The sequence below is a fragment of the Chrysochloris asiatica genome, unplaced genomic scaffold, assembly GCF_000296735.1.
Source record: "Chrysochloris asiatica unplaced genomic scaffold, ChrAsi1.0 scaffold00221, whole genome shotgun sequence".
In the NCBI taxonomy this organism is placed as follows: domain Eukaryota; kingdom Metazoa; phylum Chordata; class Mammalia; order Afrosoricida; family Chrysochloridae; genus Chrysochloris; species Chrysochloris asiatica.
This window is the reverse complement of record NW_006408739.1, coordinates 1,330,570-1,337,358: the sequence shown is the minus strand read 5'-3', so window position 1 is coordinate 1,337,358 and position 6,789 is coordinate 1,330,570. Positions and strand designations below refer to the sequence as shown.

The 6,789-nt window shown below is 37.6% G+C and overlaps 1 protein-coding gene and 1 pseudogene across 1 annotated transcript in view; one reads left to right on the top strand and one right to left on the bottom strand.

The window, feature by feature from the left end:
- LOC102813504 (gephyrin-like) overlaps positions 1 to 6,789 on the top strand; it is a 750,251-nt gene that overhangs the window by 626,858 nt on the left and 116,604 nt on the right. The gene's annotated exons all lie outside the window — the stretch shown is intronic.
- Positions 4,841 to 6,789, bottom strand: part of LOC102810807 — an 8,030-nt pseudogene continuing 6,081 nt past the window's right edge.

Sequence of the window (6,789 nt, the reverse complement as noted above, 5' to 3'; positions counted from 1 at the left end):
GGTTTTTTTTTTTTTTTTCTTTAAGTTTTTATTATGGATTGAGTGAAAGCTTACAGGGCAGATCATCAGTTTTACATTCGACAAATTATACTACTTGTTTCATCGCAATTACAATCCCTTCCATGTATCACCAGTTAACAGTATTTCTATTTACTTTAGCTCTTTTTTAAAAAATCAAAAAAGAAAACACTCAAACATATTATAATAATTTACACCCCCAAAGGGCACATTCTGCAAGAGTGCCACCTGGCCACTATCTCTTACTTCCTCTCTTCCCATGAATCTCAAGTCCTCAGCTACTTCTCCTCTCCATGTCCCCATGTCTGCCTCCATCTCTGGTGTCTCTGCTTCTCTGGATAGGGTCCCTCATTCCACTTGTGTTCTTCTCCCTTGATGGTCCTAGGGTCCTTTGTTTCTGGACTGTAAGATTAACTGCTCCCCATTTTTATTACAAAACTCTACCTTTACAATTGCGACAGTCGCAATTAGTCATGATAACTATTACTCACTACTGAATCATAAGAATCTTATCCCCATCTCCTTTAACCAGACCCATCTGGACAAGGTGAAAACTATTCAGTGGGGACTCTTTTGTCCCCCCACACTCTTCAACTAAACTCCCTCTTGAAACCTTGTAAGCCAGTCACTTCATGTCTTTATTGCCCCCTCATTTTAAGTAGCCATTGTCTAAGTTGTCCGTCTCTATCTATCCTGTGTACAGAGGAGATAGCATTGATACTTGATGTGAAAACTCCTTTCCTCTCTGTTGGTATTTAGAGTTACTAAGGAGCTCTGGTGGTGTAGTGGTTACGAATTGGGCTGTGAACTGCAAGATCAGCACTTCAAAACTACCAGCTGTTCCGCAGAAGAAAGATAAGGCTTTCTGCTCCCATAAAGATTTACAGCCTCGGAAATGCTGTACAGGGTCACTATAAGTCGGAACCGACTCCATGGTACATAACCACCATCACCATCTCTATAAGTATAGGTCAGGTTCATCAAATTGTAGCAAGTTACCCTTATTTCCTTTATCAAAAAATTGTTTTTTCATCTTCCTCTAGTCTAGTTCTGATTACCAAGCCATCGAGGCTAGGTCAAGTGTGTACTATCTGCAAGTTTGGGTGTTCTTGTGCATCTCCCCTTCCTTCATATCAGCTGGATGTTTCACTCTCAGCTCTAGCTCTCTGTAGCTATGTCATTGTCCATGGGCTCAGATGTCCCCAGGTCTCACCTAACTTTGGAACAACCAGCCCTTCCTCTTCTCTCTCTCATGTCCAGGTCATCGGGAGTCTATGGACTGTGGTTGAACTCAGCCTATTTCTTCACTCTTGCCTTTTCCCCTCTTCCACTCACCAGAAGACCAGTATGGTTGCTAGCAAGCTTACATGCCTGCTTGTGTTCCTTTTGAGTTTCAGTCTTAGAGGGGGGTTTGTCCTTAAGGGACTTGATTGCTTGCCTTGGTGGCTTCTCAGTGAACAGCTTGCTTATTCTTGTAGTAGCCAGTCATACTGACATTTTTGTTTTGGGTTTTTCCTGATGATCTTTCTTTGAAGGTGTATCTTCTGTCACTCTAGCTGTTCCAGGCTGGTCTGCTTGTTCTTTCTAGTGGTAATGTCCCACCTCAGAAGGTTTCAGATGGGACTCAGGATTCCACCTAAGGTTCTGTACTCTGCAAAGACTCCACAAGAAACCTATTTCACTGGGAAAGTTCTAGAAACCCTTTTAGATATTCCAATCAATTATAGGCTGAAGACAGGCTTACAAGTTTTCTGTAATCGTGTTTCCCAACGTTCCTTTCTATCCCACTCAGGTGTCTATTTTACAATAGTAGGCAAAGGAAACCAATATTCATAAGACAGTCAAGCATCTTAGTGTTATTTCCCCTCTTCATACTATGCCTAGATCCCTGTATTACAGAGCCCTGTTGTTCCAAGGTTGAGCATGTATCACTATTTACCTCTGTCCCACTTAGCCCATGCAAATCTGTCTCAGTGTTCCCCTATCTACCTCATTCCTCCACCTCCTCCCCCTTCTTGTATTGCCCTCCCCAACACCCAAACTGTGATTTTCCTGTCCTTAACCTGTGCTCTACCATCGCCTCCCTCCACCTCCCCTTAAATTCCCCACTCCAACCCCACCATTGTGGTTACTGTATACTCCATTAATTTTTCCCTCCATTTAAGACAGTCTGTTTTATCCTGACCTCCTCAGCATCTGGTTTCCTCTTTGTTTACCTTCTTTCAGAATGCAATTATTTTGATCATATAGACTGACCTCCCAGATCCTCTAAATTTGTTCTTATAGTTTTGTTCTCATCTTGACTCTTTCATTTGTTGATTGAGTTCCAGGTGATACTGCCACATGTGTCAATCTCTGGTTGTTGTCTGTTTTTATTGGTTCTCAGTCCTCAGAGTTCCCTTTAGGATGTTTTTCAGTGCAGGGTTGTTTTTGGCAAAATCCCTTAGCTTCTGTTTATCCTGGAATGTTTTGATTATACCTTCGTATTTGATTGACAGCTTTGCTGGGTAGAGGATTCTTGGTTGACAGTTTTTGTTTGTTTGTTTGTTTTCTTTCAGGGTTTTATATAAATCTCCCCATTGCCTTCTTGCCTACATGGTTTCCATTGAGAGATCCAGGCTTGATCTGATTTACTTGCCTTTGTATGTCACACTTCTCTTTTCCCAAGCTTCTTTCAGGATTCTGTCCTTACTTTTGATTTTGGAGAGCGTGGTTATTATATGTCTTGGGTTTGTTGAGCTTCTTGAAGGTTTATCTTTGTGTTTTAGACCTTTAAGATGATTTTTTTATTGTGATATAAAATGCACTTATAAAATGTACACAGACGGCATGTCAGTCTTCACTGCTGTTTAAATTTATTGGGAATGCTTTATTCACCATCTCTTGTTACGAGACCAACTAAAACACACTGTAAACAATGTTAGATCCTGGAACAAATGCATCACTGATTTTCAGCAATCATTGCTTTAATAATACTTGGTTTAAAACTATATAATCACATCTATGATCTGGAATGTCCATTTACTTCCATGTAATGGAATGGAATTTAAGAGTAAAATTGCACATGGATGGTACAGAAAAACATTCACTACTGAATCATTTTATACCATCATAACAGTTAACATTCTTCCTGACTGGAAATATGGTATGCAACAAAGCTCCAAGCTTCTCAGTGCAATAGTGCGTGTGTATGTGTGATTGTCTTCACCCATGAAACAACTTAAAAGTATATGCATAGTAAACAAATGCAACATCGCTGGCAATTATTTTGTATGTTTTAACATTTATAGTCTGAGGATTTATAAACACACAGAACACACAAACACTAACTCTACTTTAAAAAAAAAAAAATCTGTCAACCCACTTTCTAATATACTTTACTATAAAACTTGATCACACATTGGATTTCTGAAAGGTGCATATATAACCTTAGATAATAAGGTTTAAATATGAGTACTTCATATTTTTTATTATGAAAAGTGCATTTCTGATCATTGTTTATGCAGCATCAAGTTTAGATCAAAACCTTCCAAATCCTGGGTCCCCTCAGTTCATTTAGAAAACAACTACTCAAAGTTCTGGCTCTTGCAGCAGGTTTAACATGATGAAGTGTTCGAGCTCCCTCCATTTCAATTATCAAAGAAAAATGAGGCTCAAAATCTCTAAATTATAACTGAAAAATCAGAACTTTAGCAAAGAATTAAGTGTGTTATGAAATAACGTATATTGAAACAAGATTCTAAATTAAGCCTCTCATTGTTTTAGGTTGATAAATACTATGATTTAAAATTTTTATTAAATCGGAATTATTTGCTCAAAAGTGATAAAAGAACACAGTGTGCCTTATAAACATGGTTTTTGAGGGGGTGAAAAATCTTACTTAATATTTAAAACTTTTCCAACATTTTTGACTAGTTTTGTTTGCTTTTGAATATTAATTTAAAATCCGTTATGAACAAATATTTGGCCTCATTACTTCTTACTTTTAAAGTGGATTTTTTTTTTTTTAATACAATAGAAAGAGAATTTACTAAAGTTGTTTAAATTGTCTTTCAGTGCCACAAAAAATTCTGCAGAAACTATCCAGTACGCTGAAGTTTCCATAGAGGAGCCTTGGTGGCACATTGATTAAAGCACTGGCTGCTAACCAAAGGTTGTGGCAGTCTGCTTCCTTAGAGATTTATAGCCTTGGAAACATAGGATGGGTCTACTCTGACCTTTGGGTCACTCTGAGTTGGAACTGACTAGAGAGCAATGGGATTGGGTCTGAATGAACTGATCTTCTAAAATTTCAATATCATTAAAAACCAAAAAGCCATATAGAGAAGACACTGCTGCAATAGAACACAATGTTTCTAAAAGTTGTAGTCATGTGGTATCACACCTGAAACTTAGAAATAGAGTGTTTTATAGTCTGACAGCATTATTCCTCAGAATAAGCAACTATCTTTTTCTAGGCACACTAAATTTTCATCTTAGAAAGCAATTATCCAACCTGGCCCTTAACATATATTCATTAAACAGAATGAATATTTTAGGGTATTTTTCTCTCAAAAAAAAAGTCAAATGTATCCTAAAGAGTAAAATAATAAAGTACTTCCTTCTTTGAGACATTACTTGCTGAAATGAGTCCAACTATAAAATTTTAAGAATTATGTGAAAATGTGGAATCATCACTCTATGAAAACTGTGCCAGTTATATTTTGTTGAATCCATTTCTAACTTTAACTCAAAAGAGAAATCATAAGCCTTCTTTTGCATTAATCTCAAAAACATACAGATGTGAAAAGTGCTAATTTTAGAAAAGTACAATTTTTCCCAACTATATATCAACATGGAATGAGTTCAGTATTCCTGTACTAAAAGCTGAACTTTTAAAAAATCTAGTTTTATAATGTTTAATATAATCATTTGTGGCTTCAGTTTCAGTGGGACCTCTAATTAGTCTTCAAATTCCTCTTTTTCCTGCAGGACCTTTTGGTTTTGCAAAACTTTGCTTATGTGCATGCTGCTTGGGGTATGTTGTTGTTGTTAAGTGCCATCGAGTCAGTTCCAACCCATAGCGACCCTGTGTAGGGTTTTCTAGGAGCAGCTGGTAAGCTTGAACCACCAACCTTACAGTTCAAATGGCTTTGCAGTCTGACACATTAGCCCACAGCACCACACCAGGACTCCACTTGGGGTGTACTTCTTCATAAAGGATGACTGCAGTCAAGTCATCCCCATTATCTATCTCAGTCTTTCTGATTACATCCATCTGTAGTTGGCTTTCTACAATCTCTAGCAGAGGACTCTTGCAGCTAGAGTATAGCATCCACTCTCTCATACTGCACATGTACCCAGGCATTGACTAAATAAACACTAAGGACTCCAAATGTTCTCCTTCGTGGGAATGCTTATACAGAAAGAAATGATAACGTGCTGAATCCTTGGGAATCCTCTTTGGCAGATCTTTCAGTTCTATATTTGTAGTGTTGGCCAAAATTATAATTTCATTCTTTATATCTATTTCCAACTGCACATAGTTGAGCTGTCTGTTACTTAATTTTTCCAAAGCCTGAAAAGCTTCTTGAGAGATAGGAAATGCAACTCCTTGTATTGTCTGATGCTTAGTGTCCACACATCAGTTTGAACCTCATTTATTTTAATCTGTCATAATTCTTCCTCAGCTGCAGTCAGCGGGGCAGGAGAAGACTCTGATACCAAATATTTTTTATATCCATGTAGTGATACATCTTCCTTTACTGTTCTAAATACTTCATATTTAATATGACCCCCTCCAAACTCCTTTTTCAGCGTTGCTCTTGGGGCTACATACAACGATTTTTGACGAACATGAGAATGATCTGGATACCATGCAATGAGTATCCATTCATATCCCTGGTGCATTCTAAGAATCTAACCTGAATAATATATATCACAGCTGTTTGTCCTCCAGTAACAGGAGAACAAAGGAATCATAACCCTTCTCCCATGAAGCTGAAGGTTGACTACATGATCCAATCACAAGTTGCTCATTTTCAATAGATATTTTCAGAAGTCTGTATTTCCCATTTCTTGCTCTGGCAAATGTATCTTTAACATCTTCACTAGCTTGGATGCTGGTCTGGTGGGATATGGCTGCGGCCGCAGGCTCCCAGCTCCAGCGCTAAGTACAGCGAGTGGCCCCAGCTGGCGCCTCCAAGAAGTCGAAGGCTTATCTTTTTGCTTTTCACAATACTAGGGAAATTTTCTTCCAGCATCTCTTCAGATATTTCCTCTGTGGACTTGTGTGATTGTTCCTGTTCCGGAATGCCGATAATTCTTAAACTATTCCTCTTCATGTTGTCCAACATGAATCTTAGACCTTCTTCAAATTTTTTAAAATCCTTTTTTCTGCTTGTCTGTCTGTCTTAGTAATAGTGAGAGATTTATCTTCCAGCTCACTAACTCTGGCTTCCATCTCTTCAATTCTACTCCTGTGCCCTTTCAGTGTATTGTCCATTTCTGATTTTCTATTATTAATCATTTGGACCTCTTTCTGTAGGTTTTGAATTGTTACCAATTCTGTATCTGTCTTATTTGATTGTTCCTGTAGTTCTCTCCTGACTTCTTCCTTATTTTTCACAACTCCATTGTAAAGTGTTTTGATATATTTTATAATCATTTTTTTTTTTTAATGTTTTTATTTTGCATTGAGTGAAAGTTTACAGGGCATATCATCAGTTTCACATTCAACCATTCATATACATTCATATAGCTTGTTTCATTACATTGATTATTATCCCCGCT